General features: G+C 34.0%; 1 protein-coding gene across 2 annotated transcripts in view; it reads left to right on the forward strand.

Annotated features, from left to right (window-relative positions):
- LOC138933834 (uncharacterized) overlaps positions 1 to 12958 on the forward strand; it is a 39456-nt gene that overhangs the window by 7960 nt on the left and 18538 nt on the right. The window contains exon 1 of one of the 2 annotated variants that reach the window (XM_070296866.1): positions 1432 to 1763. The exons of the other annotated variant lie outside the window; for it this stretch is intronic. The gene's annotated coding sequence lies outside the window, so the exon portion shown is untranslated. Of the gene's footprint in view, positions 1 to 1431; positions 1764 to 12958 lie in introns of those variants that run through there. 2 annotated transcript variants of the gene reach the window in all.

The following is a 12958-nucleotide window of genomic DNA, read 5'->3' on the forward strand; positions in this document are numbered from 1 at the left end:
GAAAAACGTTCAAAACCTTTCGCATTCGCTGTTCGTTTGGTGTTCGTTCGCTAAGTGTATACCCACCTTAATACGACGAAGTCATGCTTCGTTAGCGTTAGAATCTGTAATGATTTAAAGACATTAAAGGTACGTTCAGACAAGGCGGATTCGCCTTCGTACGGACTCTAACCGGGAATAAAACCGTGCGGTATCGAGTTGTACATTGCTTTCTTTATATTTATTCAATATATCCGTGCGGTGCAATTATTCGCGGGGATCTCCGCCGAACGACCGCGAAAAAATCGGTGCTGTAATTATAATAATATTATATATCTATAATAATAACAATAATAATAATGGCAATAATAATAATAATAATAGTAATAATAATAATATATAATATTTATAATAATTTATCTAATCTATAATATCTAATATAATATCTAATCTATAATAATATATTATATATATTTATAAAAAAGAAAAAAAGAAAATTGTATCGACTTAAGCAAGCCTATTATTATTTCGACACGCACGTATGACGTCATAGATATACGATAGCAAAGAGATCTTGAGATTTTAATTAGATAGTCGATGTGACCACAGACAGTTATGTTATCAATCTTCACTTTTTCGCTATCACTTTATTGTAGAAAATCTCTTAAATTAAAATAAGTAAATCATTTCGTTTTGATGATCAGTATTATTACGAAGAAAAGAATCCCCAATTTCTTATTCTTATTTCTCCATAATTGTGTAATTATTTACATACATAATTATACAGTAATTATTTATCACAGTTGAACTTTTCATCTGTTTAATCAATTTCTTCGTGAAAGGATTAATCATGTTTTGTGTATTAAAATTTAACAACTAACCGTTTTGTATAAGCACAATTAAAAATTATTTGACAGATCCTTCAATGATCTAATTAATAAATCCCATATTTAATTGATGAATATTTTATTAACCATAATGGACAAAATAAAATTTCTTTTCAAGATTAAAAGTCTTAACAACACACTTGACTTTATGTAATGCAACAAAACTTCTCCGCGATACGTAGCTTTAATATAATAAAATACATTAATAGCTAATTTTTGCAATTTTAAAAATAATAAGTCTTAAACAAATTTTTTAAAATTGTGCCAATGGAACAATTTGGAAGCCAGAATCGTATTTAACGAAAAAAAAAAAAAAAAGAGAGATAGGTATCTCCTGTTTCATGCTGTTTCATTAAACTATTATATTCTCTTGATTTCAATATTTTCATTTTATTTTATAATAATTATATGACGAGTAAATATCATACGATGTTTATCGAGTGCGATGATACAAATAATAGGTATTGATCAATAGATATCGAACAGTAGATATCGATTAATAGATGGCAAATAGTAGATATCGATAGGAGAGAAATCATTCTGGCTGTGATATCGGCGGCCGTCACGTAGCACTTATCGTCGAATTAGAATACATACTCTATTCATTAAAGCGAGACAAGCTAGGAGTACGTTACGCGGCGGTAGATTGCAGGAAGGCCTGCATCAGCGTTAAAGTGCATTACGGCGTCCTCGGTAGCGCTCGGTAGGTTGTCCTAATTCGGTCGCGTCGTTACGAAGTGGACCCCTCGGCCGTCCGCAGGACGTTATGCAATTGCATAACGGACTCGATCGGTGTCTCGACTTATTATACCACGGTAGCCGCGTCGCTGACGTTTCTGGAACAAAGAAATCCTCCGGTGAGCTGCAATTTTCCGTTGTTGGCGAGCGATTTTATCGGTAAGTCCTATTTTATCGGGTTGAAGTAGCGTATTGTGTGCAGGAAAATGTAGATGTATATGCGATTATCATTTTTTTTTTTTTTCAAGCGATAATCGAAAGATAATAATAACAAGTTGCGACATATCTCGAAAACATCTTTCGGTTGTATCGATTACTCCTCTCCTAGTAATCAAAGATGAGAGAAGATATTTTCTCTCATGCTTGGATTGTGAAATTATGTATTTTTACTTTTTTTTTTTTTTTTTTAATGATATGAATTTCTCTAGCTGTTGCTGTGTTGCAATAGTAAACATTTTGCATTTATAACGCTTTATATGAAAATTGTGATATATTAAAATTGAAATAGGAAATCCTGCAATTAAAATCATATCGAATTACAAAAATTATTAATTATTTCACAACGAAGGTATTAGACGCTAGAAATAATTTCTTGATCATCGTTAGTATTATTAGAAATCATCATTGAGAAAAGAAGGACATAAAAGAATACAAAACGGCGATATGGAAACACACCTCTTATTTTATCCGTTAGTGACTTTCAATCTCTAAAGCATATAATACAAACGTTACCTTGACGCGTGTTAATTACAGACGGTCAACGGGCGTTAATTAGACGTATCGGTGTTAAAGCGTTACGTCAATTTCTCGCAATCGGATAGCTTCTCTCAGTCCTCGTGCATGTGGAAACAAATTGTAGAATGCAGTCGGTTCTTGGATCGAAAACCGTGGCATTGGCTGGCCTTGCACGACTTCGTTCCGGACTTTTGCGCAAGATCGAGGGCGAAGCCGTTCGCCGTCCGTTCCAACTTCCACCAACGACACGCTCGCGGTAAAAGAAATGGAAATCTATCTTTCGTCTCGAGACCGACCCTCAAGATAATCGTCGCCTCGTATCGATTTTCGAAGTAAATGCCCGCGGATCGCCGACGTCGAACTCGCTGCATGGCGAGGGGAAAGCGCAGTGCGGCCTACATGTGTGTACGGTTCTACAGTGAAAGAGAAAGGCCGCGGGAAAGGATACGTGCTACGATAGCGACGGCTGTGCCCGCGGGTCTCCTCTCCCGATGCATCTCAGCGCGGTGACCTTTCGTTCGCGTTACGAAAGATTTAATACTTACGCGATTAGAGCGCGAAGATGTTGTTCGCGATACCGGACGACGACGCGGACACCTCGGCCCGCGCGCGATTGTATTTCCGTATTCGACCGATAAAAATCTCGACGACGCGAGATCTCGACGTGTCTCGCGAATCTCTCTCGACGTCAGCATCCTTTCGTTTGATGCATTAATCTGCCCGATACTAAATCGTATGTGTGTGTCTGTGTGTGACAATCTGAAGGGAAATAATTTTCATTTTGTGTTAGATAATCTTTTAATTGCTATATTTAATAATTACATGAGTAATTATTGTAACTAAATAATTGAATAAATCTTAAATAAATATCAAATAAATTTAAATCGAGTCATTTCTTTTCAGATTACTGTCTTGTCACGTCGCGCCATTTAGGCGAATCGATCCCTGAATCAGACACATACAACATAGTTGTCCTATATTCGCTGATAGAATATTTTATCAAATCTCTAACTACACTAAGGCCTTGAACTTGACACTCAAATTTGGATGTATAAATATATATCTCTCAGTGATTTCAATAATTTATTTGTTTAAAAGAAATGAGATTTAATTAAAAAAATTTTTATTTTTAACAATTGTTCGACGATTTTACATCTCAAGCACTCGATCTCGAAATACTCGATTGGAAAATTAACTATTTTTCGTTCACGTGATATATGTAATGGTCATTTAATATAATAGTTTTTGTATAAAGGATCTTTAATTAGGCGCGTCTTTCGGCGAATCGAGAAATCCGCGGAATGCAGACGGAAGCAAAAAAGACGAAGGAGCACGTCATCTTTCATTCGCGTAAACGCGGACAGAAGGCTTCATTAAATACCCGGAATATTTATTAATACTCAGAGTTATTTAGAGAGAGATTTTTTTTTTTTTTTGCGTAAAGAATAAACAGCGAAGAACGGTTACATTGCGAAATTATATTGTGAAGGTTGAAATGATCGTTTTTTTTTCTTCCGTTACTATTTTGATTCGCGTCATCGATAAATCGGCCTTTGGTAATTAATAACGGTGAATGGTCTTTATATCCGCGCTTCTTGTTCAGGAATACCGGTGAAATATCATGAAATGAATATCAACCAATCTAATGATTAATCGCACAAACACATACCAATATAATATTTTTCATATGACCTTTGCGTCGACCATCGCCAGGAATTTCGAATACAAATACAATGTTTGTTTGCATATGCATATATACGTATAATGCTGCAGGATTATTTTGCCAGCAGCGTCGCATCGGCGACGTTAAAGAGAATTTTATTGGCGAAATCTCATTGGAATATTTATTACGTAATAAATATGGTAACCGTTCTGTGTGCGCGGAGAGAGATTCCTATTAAAATTCTACCGAGACAGAAACTCGCTTTTGTAATTAACCTTGGGGCATTGGTGTGCGAATGACATATGTCACTCAGCTTCCATGTTTAACGTTTCGCTCTGGAACTACGAAAATACCGCGACTTTAGCGATCTACAACATATATGTATTATAATTAACACGCTCGACCGAATAAATACGAAAATAGACATGTATATGAGAGATTTAATGAAGAGAAAATTTTATTTCATTTATTTAAAAAAATTTATCTTCATCCGCAATTACGTTCTCTATTTCGGGATGTGATTAGAGGGATAAAAAAAAGAAAGACAATAAAACGTTTCAAGTCGAAATTTCCTTTTAATCGCTCGTTGATCCATCGATTTAATTGCGATTACTCGATTAAATAACGCATGTAACGTGCGGATATAATTCAGCGAAATAACCGGTAACATAAGCCAGCTGGCCTCCATTAATTACGCTCGTGAGTTGTCCATAGATGGAATAATGCGTTTTAAATAATTTATTTTCCAGTCGTATGCGTAGAGACGATTAATGAGGCAAGAGCGACGGGGAAACGAGGCGCGAAGAGAACCAGATTACGGTCGACCTGTCGTTAATGTCGGTGATTCACGACGAGCGCGGAAAGGATAACGCCTCACTCCACGTACGCTGGCAGTATCCCGCGAATTTATGGCGTAGAGTGCAGCTCTCTGATAAGAACATGCGTTAGGACACACGCGTTACAACGCGCGGTTTCAGGTCGTATTTGGGCCGCGTAATTTTCATATCATTTGGCGAGATTGAATTTTATTTTGTTAATTGGAGAATTAATAATTATGTAGAGAGAACTTCTGAAAATTTCTGATAAAATAAATAATGTAAAATAAAATAAAAAAAAAAGAAAAATTGTAAATTAAATGAATCGAGTTTCAATTTTTAAGCTTATTTAATTAAATTTTATTGTTTGTTCGCGAATCTTTTTTACAGAATCTCCAATCGCTACGTGCTACGATTTATTTCAGGCCGGAAGATCCCGGTTACGCAAGATTCGCGGCTCGCAATTTTTGCACTGTTTCTTACCGTCCATCCGGAAGCGTGCAGAATGCGCTCGGGATGCAACCGGAGCATGCGGTCGATTAGAAATTGAATTACTTTCGCCGCGCGCCGTGGTCGGACGATTCGCTACATATCTTCGCCATGGTTTAAAGCCTGCGACCGCCGATACGTAATTTCTATCCCGTTTTCTAAGTTATCGAGGAAAAGAAATGCGGCGAGATAGCAGACAATCGAGATTGAACTTTCGCGAGAAGCGGAAGATTCGCGCTTTCGAAGATTGTTCAGCTTTTTGCTTAAGCTGCTGATTATCCGCGTTTTACACTTCCCTTTTCGATAATGATGCTTCTTATCGTTTGTGTTTTATGTTGAAGATGGAATACGTTAGATACGTTAGATTTATCTATTATATCATTTTTATACACGTAATCTTCGATGCGTGTATTATGTCAAATGGATTATACTAATTAAGCGTTACATTAAATTGTGAGATATTGAAAAGATTATGTATTTGATGTACAATATAAATAGAATCACATTTTAATTTTTGTGTCTCACGGTATCATTGGTAGATATCTAAATTAACTCAGCGTAACTGATTAAGATTAAAGATTTGCAGATGTTTGCGTAATATCGATATTGCGCATGAATCATTCGTTTCTGTTAATCAAACATTGAACGAGAGAAGAGTTGGTCAATCAGGCAGGAAAACGTCATTCTTATCCTTTTATCTGTATTATTTGATTGCTAAAAATAACTTTGATGCAACAACGATATTTCGCTTGCGATATTCAGATATTTATTTATCTTTTATACATCTCTCCTTGATTCATATAAGATATCGCTTATTAAGGTAACAGTATATATAAATCAATGTTTTTTTTAATTTCAACTTATTTATCATTATTTTTTTTTTAAATAGAAATAGATATGGATAGAAATTATGCTGTTCTTGCCAGCATTGCAATTATTGTAATTTGGCATTTTTAGCTTATATTGCCATAAAGCACTTGAAAAATCAATGTTATTTAATATTGTAATAAATATATATATATATATAATATATTTGTGCGCGTGTGCATCTTTAATATTTTTGCACAATGAGAAAAAGTTTCGCTTGTCATTGCACTAGACGCAATAATGCATTGTATTTCGAACTAGCTTGAATACATAACGAATGTATTAATAAAGATCGCTTTGTTAAAGATTCTCTTTGCAAGGAATCTCGCAAGGACGCGTCGAGAGGGTATATTAGACAGATAAGATCTATTCGCGGATATTCATAAGACGCATGCGTGCTGTGAGGAAGACTTAAGGATACAAGATAACATCATACTCTAACAATAAGTAACGACAACAAAATCGATAACTCCGAGGCTCCGGTCGCTTTGACAGTTATTTTTTTAATTTCATATCTTTTCTATTTTTTGCGGATATATCATACTTGTGAATCATGCAGGAGAAGTTCTCTCGATGGTATTGTTCTCTCTCTCTCTCTCTCTCTCTTTGCCTCTCAAATGCACTGGATGAAAAGAACGAAGAAGAGAACGTCGTGAAGTAGAATTTTTCGCAAATCGCGAATGAAAATCGATGGTTTTGCGATTGATTCGTGGGGAGAAACGGAGGTGCAATCGCGGCATAATTGACAGGTCGCGCAAAATTGCGCGATTAACAGCGAACCGGCAGAATTAACGATAATGGCGAACGATGTTGTTGAACGATGAAAATGTTGTGGAACCAGTTAGTGGAGAGATCTATAAATGAGAATCAATTTCTCGAGCCGAACGATCTCGTAAATAATCGTTCTAGGTCGCGGCTTAAACGGTAGTTGTTGTTTGGCAATTATGTACAAATGTGCCGATTATTTCTATACGAGTTCAATTCTTATAAGAGGATCTCAAAATTCGCAACGCGTATATAATGGAGGATTAAAAATGACATTATAAGTGACCGCTGGCAGAACAATGTATGATTTCAAAATAAATAATCTTTCTTACATAAATCGTGTATTTTGAGAGATTTAAATTTTTTTTTTTTTTTTTTTTTTTTTATCGATTACATCAAATTCTCTCCGATTTCAAACTTTGTCACACAATGAACTCGCTCTTATTTCATTATGACCATTAAAGACTAAAATATTATATATTTACGATTCTTTTATGTAGATATAATTTTTTTTATCAAGTTTTTAGCTACACAAAAATAATAATATTCATAACCGATGTTAATTATATAAAATATATGTTAATTTTTGCAAATTGTTAACTGATGCAACATGATATAATTATCACGCTACTATTTTCGTAATGCAAAGTATGTCGCATCCTTGAATTTCTTTTTGAGTTAATTTACCATATATACACACATGAATTACTTTATTAATATAATTTTATTAAAATTAAACTTGAGCAAACATTTATAGGAGAAATTGGAAAATTATAGAAAGTCAATGAGCAAATATTTAAGACATTTAACATATGGAATAATTTATATATTATAGTTATTTCTCTTCATAAGAGACCGTACACTTTGTAATATCGCGTATAAGAGACATAAAAATATACATTCGCATAAAAAATGGCGCACGCGATAAATGTAACGTATCTTTTTTTTTATAAGAAGATAAAGAAACGCGATATCCCTGACAGGCGTCAGACGTTCTTAAAAGTTAAACTGCGATACATTATACTTATTTATGCTGATACATTATTACATAGCCAAGGATATTGCCGTTCTCGCCGATCGTAAAATTGCACCATTAACGAGAACGCCATTCTCAAAAAGAGCTCACAATCAGCGTAACAGTACGGAGGTGCGAGATGTTAATTCACCCAATCCTTAAATCGTTAATTTATGACGTCGCTAGACTTTCGTTTCTCTTATACATGAAAGCGGAAAAGCATCCTACTTTTATGCGCGTCTCGACGTCGCGCGCACGCACGCTACTTAAACTTCTTGGCCGCCCATTGTATTCTTAATTAAACTTCCGCGTCGCGATTCATTATTTAATCGCCGCGTAATTATCGCGGATAAAATTTACGTCACGGTATAAATCTTTCGAAAAAAAAAAAAAAAAGAATGAGCAAATTTACGTTGTGCAAGGTCGCACTTTCCTCATATAAAATACAGAATCTAGCGAATCCAGTGCTGTTCGCGCTTCGCATCTTATCCTTTACGTAAAAGTGTTAATCATGCAAATCAATATGATCCGGAGTCATTTTATTTGATTAAAAGGACAGTTGGAATTACAAGTGCATTCTATAAACGGGAGAAAATCGGGTAAACTGAAAAATCTACAAATAGAAGCTATTGATATTTATTTACGTTTTATTTCCGTTCACAATGGGAACAAACAACGTGTCGATATATTTGAAATACAACGATTGTTTTTTGTGTGTATACGCGAAATCCGCGTGATTCGAAGCGGAGCGATATCGTTTCTCTTTGCACGCGATATCGCTTTTGCACGCGTTATCGTCGATATGTGTCGCATTGCGAATTTCATCGGCGTACCAACTTGCATAAAGCGCGCTCCATAAAGCATAGCTCTATCGTTGCATCTCGCATTGTCATATCCGTATCGTGTGTATCGATTATATGAAAGAAAGAAAGACATTTTCGAGATGTAAAAAATTGTACACGACACGTGGCTGCAATGCAACTATTATAACGAAGCACATTTCCTAGTTTTGTTTTGTACGAAGATTATTGTCTAATTGAAGAGATTTTTTTGTTAAACGAAATAAAAAAATTGCAGTACATAAAAAATAAATGTAATTATATATATATATATATATTATATAGTAAATATTTATATTAAAATAAATAATTATACGCAATATATATATTATATATGCAAAATTTACAAAAAAATTAAATTTTTTTATCTTTATACTTCATTTTCCTTTCTTTCGTATGTTTTTGTCAAAGATACATGTGCTGATTATAAAATGAGAAACATAAGCGCAACAAAGTTGTCAACTATGTGTCAACACTGTACACAAAAATTTACATAAATGTCGGTAGGAGAAAATGATCCAATTTCTTAATAACCCAAGCGTTTTTTCTGCGATTCAGCTTTTGCGAATTCTCGATCATTCGTAACAACTATTGTAACAGAGCGGTTCCCTCGCGACTCCTCTCGCATATCTTTCACGGTATCTTTCTCAGATCGATTACGGCATCGTCGAAGAGCGGGATCATCTGGACACGATCGTATAACAGTCGAGCGAGAGTAATTACATATCCTGCACATTGCTCGTTAACAGTTCCGCGATACAGAACTACTTCGATATAGCGAGGGAAAATTACAGATCCCGTTAAACTTCCGATCTGCTTATCTATAATTGCTCTAGTGAAGATGTCATTGTAAATTATTGAGCAATAGCCACATATTCGAGTGTAGTAATTTAAATACAAGAAAATATTTTATATTCTCTTGTAACCGCAATATATATGTATATTAAGGTTAAAAGTAATAACAGAGTAGTATTTATATTGCTATAAAAGTTTACGATGATTACGCATTTGTTCCATTTAATAGCGGACAAATTTATGGTATAATGTCTGATAAGATACTGAAAAGTAAAATACGAATGCAGATTAACGGGTTAAGATTAGATACGAGTTCAAACATCTAACCGACACAATTTGAACATACTGCTGAATATATATGCACTGTCTCTTCTGCGTAGTATTCTGCGCTGTACTATATGATACTTTTTATAATTTATTGTGCCAATTATTATTTTGTCTTAGACATATATATAATTAGAGATACGGTAATCTTCTCGTATTACAACGATATAATACAATGTTCGAGAAGTTTCGTATAAATATGTTTCCAAAAAACATGTTTACCGAAAGATAAATTAAAGAAGAAAAAAAAAAAAAAAATTCAATGATAATGTTTTAAAAAATTTTTTAAATCAAGATTTATAAAAATTTAACATAAAAAGATATAAAAATTTATTTAACAAAAAAATATTTACGATATCGACAATCTAAAAAGATCGGGGGAAAGATTGTTGCATCTCGCGAAATACCTTATAAAGGTAGTTGATGTCAAAGCTAATATACCCGGTGGTGCGAGTGTATCAAGGAAATCCGTTGAAACAATTATTGTCCATAATGATGATCGTGACAGCCATGTCCCAGTTGCGGTCTTTGCTCGCGGACGGTAAGCGTTCTATTGTTCCTTTCGTTGGGAAGGTCTTACTTAAGGATATATCCTGTCATTTTTCTTTAACGATGAGTCGCGCGATCTGACACGCAAATGCGCAAAAATAAGCGGCTTCTATTAAATGCGACTAGTAAATGAATAATCCGATAGTCGACATCTTCTTTTACTGCACGTCTGTTATTAATAATTAATAATTAATAATTTTTAATTGTATATAATAATCAATAATGAATTATACATAATTATACATAATAATTAATAATGAATTATATATTCATCTTTCTGAATATAATTTTAATGGATTCTTGTATAACACTTTATAGACAAGAGTATATTTTTCTGCTTGTTATGCAGTTATACATATATTGAAGTACAAACAAAATAAATTTCGTGCTTGTGCTAATTACAATGTGTTTTATCACTAATTCCGCACATATTTAGCTATGAATAACGTGGACGAATACACACGATTAATATGTCCCACCTGTATTTAAAAAAAATATATATTTGATCTGTGTATTGTATTGAGGGAGCTCGTATCTATTATCATAAACTGCTACAGCTCCACGATATCGCGGCAGAAATAGATATATGTGTATGTTTGTCATCTCGTATATATTTTGACTCCGTCATATTATCTTACAATTTTGTGCTGATGATATGTAATCTACATTTCGCGAATCCGCTCTCTTTCGTTCAATTCGCCATTAGGTGCCATACTCGCTTGCTTATTACTCAATCGAGAGTGCTTGAAAAAAGAAATCGTCGAGTTTGTTCGTTCGACACCGATCGTTAATTTCTTTGCTCGATCGAAACTGAGAAACAGGTTAGAGATTTTGGCAAGAAAATTCGAAGGACATTCTTCGTTCTTGTAAATTTTTGTTTTCAATTGGCGCGTCGATAAAAATTGTTGCTGATTTTTATAAAAAAAAACTCCGATATAAAATGGATATTAAATGCAAATCTTTCAATTTTTCATATCAATAGATTAATGTAAATTTACGCATCTTTATTTATATTTCGATCTAATAATCGTGATTTGTTCCGTGTTTATTTTAGATCATAAGATACACTTTGTTACCTTGCAAAGCTAAAAAAGCTTAAATGCGAGCGTTTGTAAAAGTATTCTTCTAAATCGCGAGCAACAAGTGAAAGTATCCTTGTTACAAGAGATTCGAGATTCGAGATTCGAGATTCGTTGTTATTAAAGCTGCATCTAGCCATATAAGGATCGATTTACTTTAGATAGACGATTATAGTTATCTTACATTAAAAGACGAAGTAGTTTCACCACAGCAAGAGATTAATCGCTTTTTGTTGGACGCGTAAATGTATTTCGTCACTCGATCGAGCGTTTTCGTTCGATGATCTCAATTCGATGATCTTTCATGAAAGATCAGATTCTTACGTGTTTTCCAATTATGAATAAAATTATTTAATTAAATCTAACTATAATTAGAATTTTGTCATTTATATATAAAGCAACAAAAAATTAATAGGGAACTAATTTTGCAATGTTTTTTATTATGTACAAATTGCAATTTCTTTAAATTCTGAGAATATTTAAGATAACTAATTTGGAAAATGAGGATTGTGGCCTCACTTTTTAGGAAATACGCATTTTATTACACAATTCCAGACTAAAAAGTCGACAATAATAATTTTCTTGTTTTGAATAGCAGAAATCTTTCTAAAATTAATTGAAAATTCTAGCAACGCCAAATATTTTTGATCGATCAAAATCATCTGTCCGGCCGATAGAAATGACGGTTCGTCCTTTAAATTCACAGCTGAGAAAGTTAGCTTGAGATTGTATGCATTGTGATCGCTGCGTGCAGGTCGTGTGTCGGAACATCCTTTTACTCTCGCGTTGTAGCTCATAATTCTTCCCGTATATTCTCGGCGTCTATAGACGTCCTCGAGCCGATTTCGCCTACGCCACGTGCGAATTTTTCGATGCGATCGGAGAGTTAATGACAGCCCGACTTCCTGCTGGCGCTCCAGCAATTCTAACAAGGAAATTCCGGCGAGCCGCCGAAATTTCATCCCTGTTACTTTTTAAGCATATACAATATAATCTTCGTCTTTATAATTTTGTGTGACCGATTTTTCATGTTTTTTTTTTCTTCTCTAATTAATTCATACATAAAAAAATGTATATATCATGATAAATTAACTTATTAACACATTAAAATAAAAATATCGTTTAATTGGAATCGAAGTTATTCCGCTATAATTCGGGATCTTCGAGGAAAGAAATTCTAACTGTTTGTGAGAAAGAAGAGTTCTGGGAATGTGTTTCCGTTAATTATTGCATCCGGTTCTGGCAGATAGCAACTCAAAGAATCTCTTTCATCGTTTGGTCGTAGCGATATCTCGCAAAAACTGGCTAGACGGAACATAAAATTGTGAGAATTACACAAATAAAAATAACTTGTCTTTAATTAAGGAAGGAGTAACTAATGGTAAGAATAAATAAATTACGTTAAAATAATTTTTTTTT

This window comes from Polyergus mexicanus, unplaced genomic scaffold (assembly GCF_030449975.1).
Source record: "Polyergus mexicanus isolate NDT 795.1 unplaced genomic scaffold, iyPolMexi1.0 SCAF_6, whole genome shotgun sequence".
In the NCBI taxonomy this organism is placed as follows: Eukaryota; Metazoa; Arthropoda; class Insecta; order Hymenoptera; family Formicidae; genus Polyergus; species Polyergus mexicanus.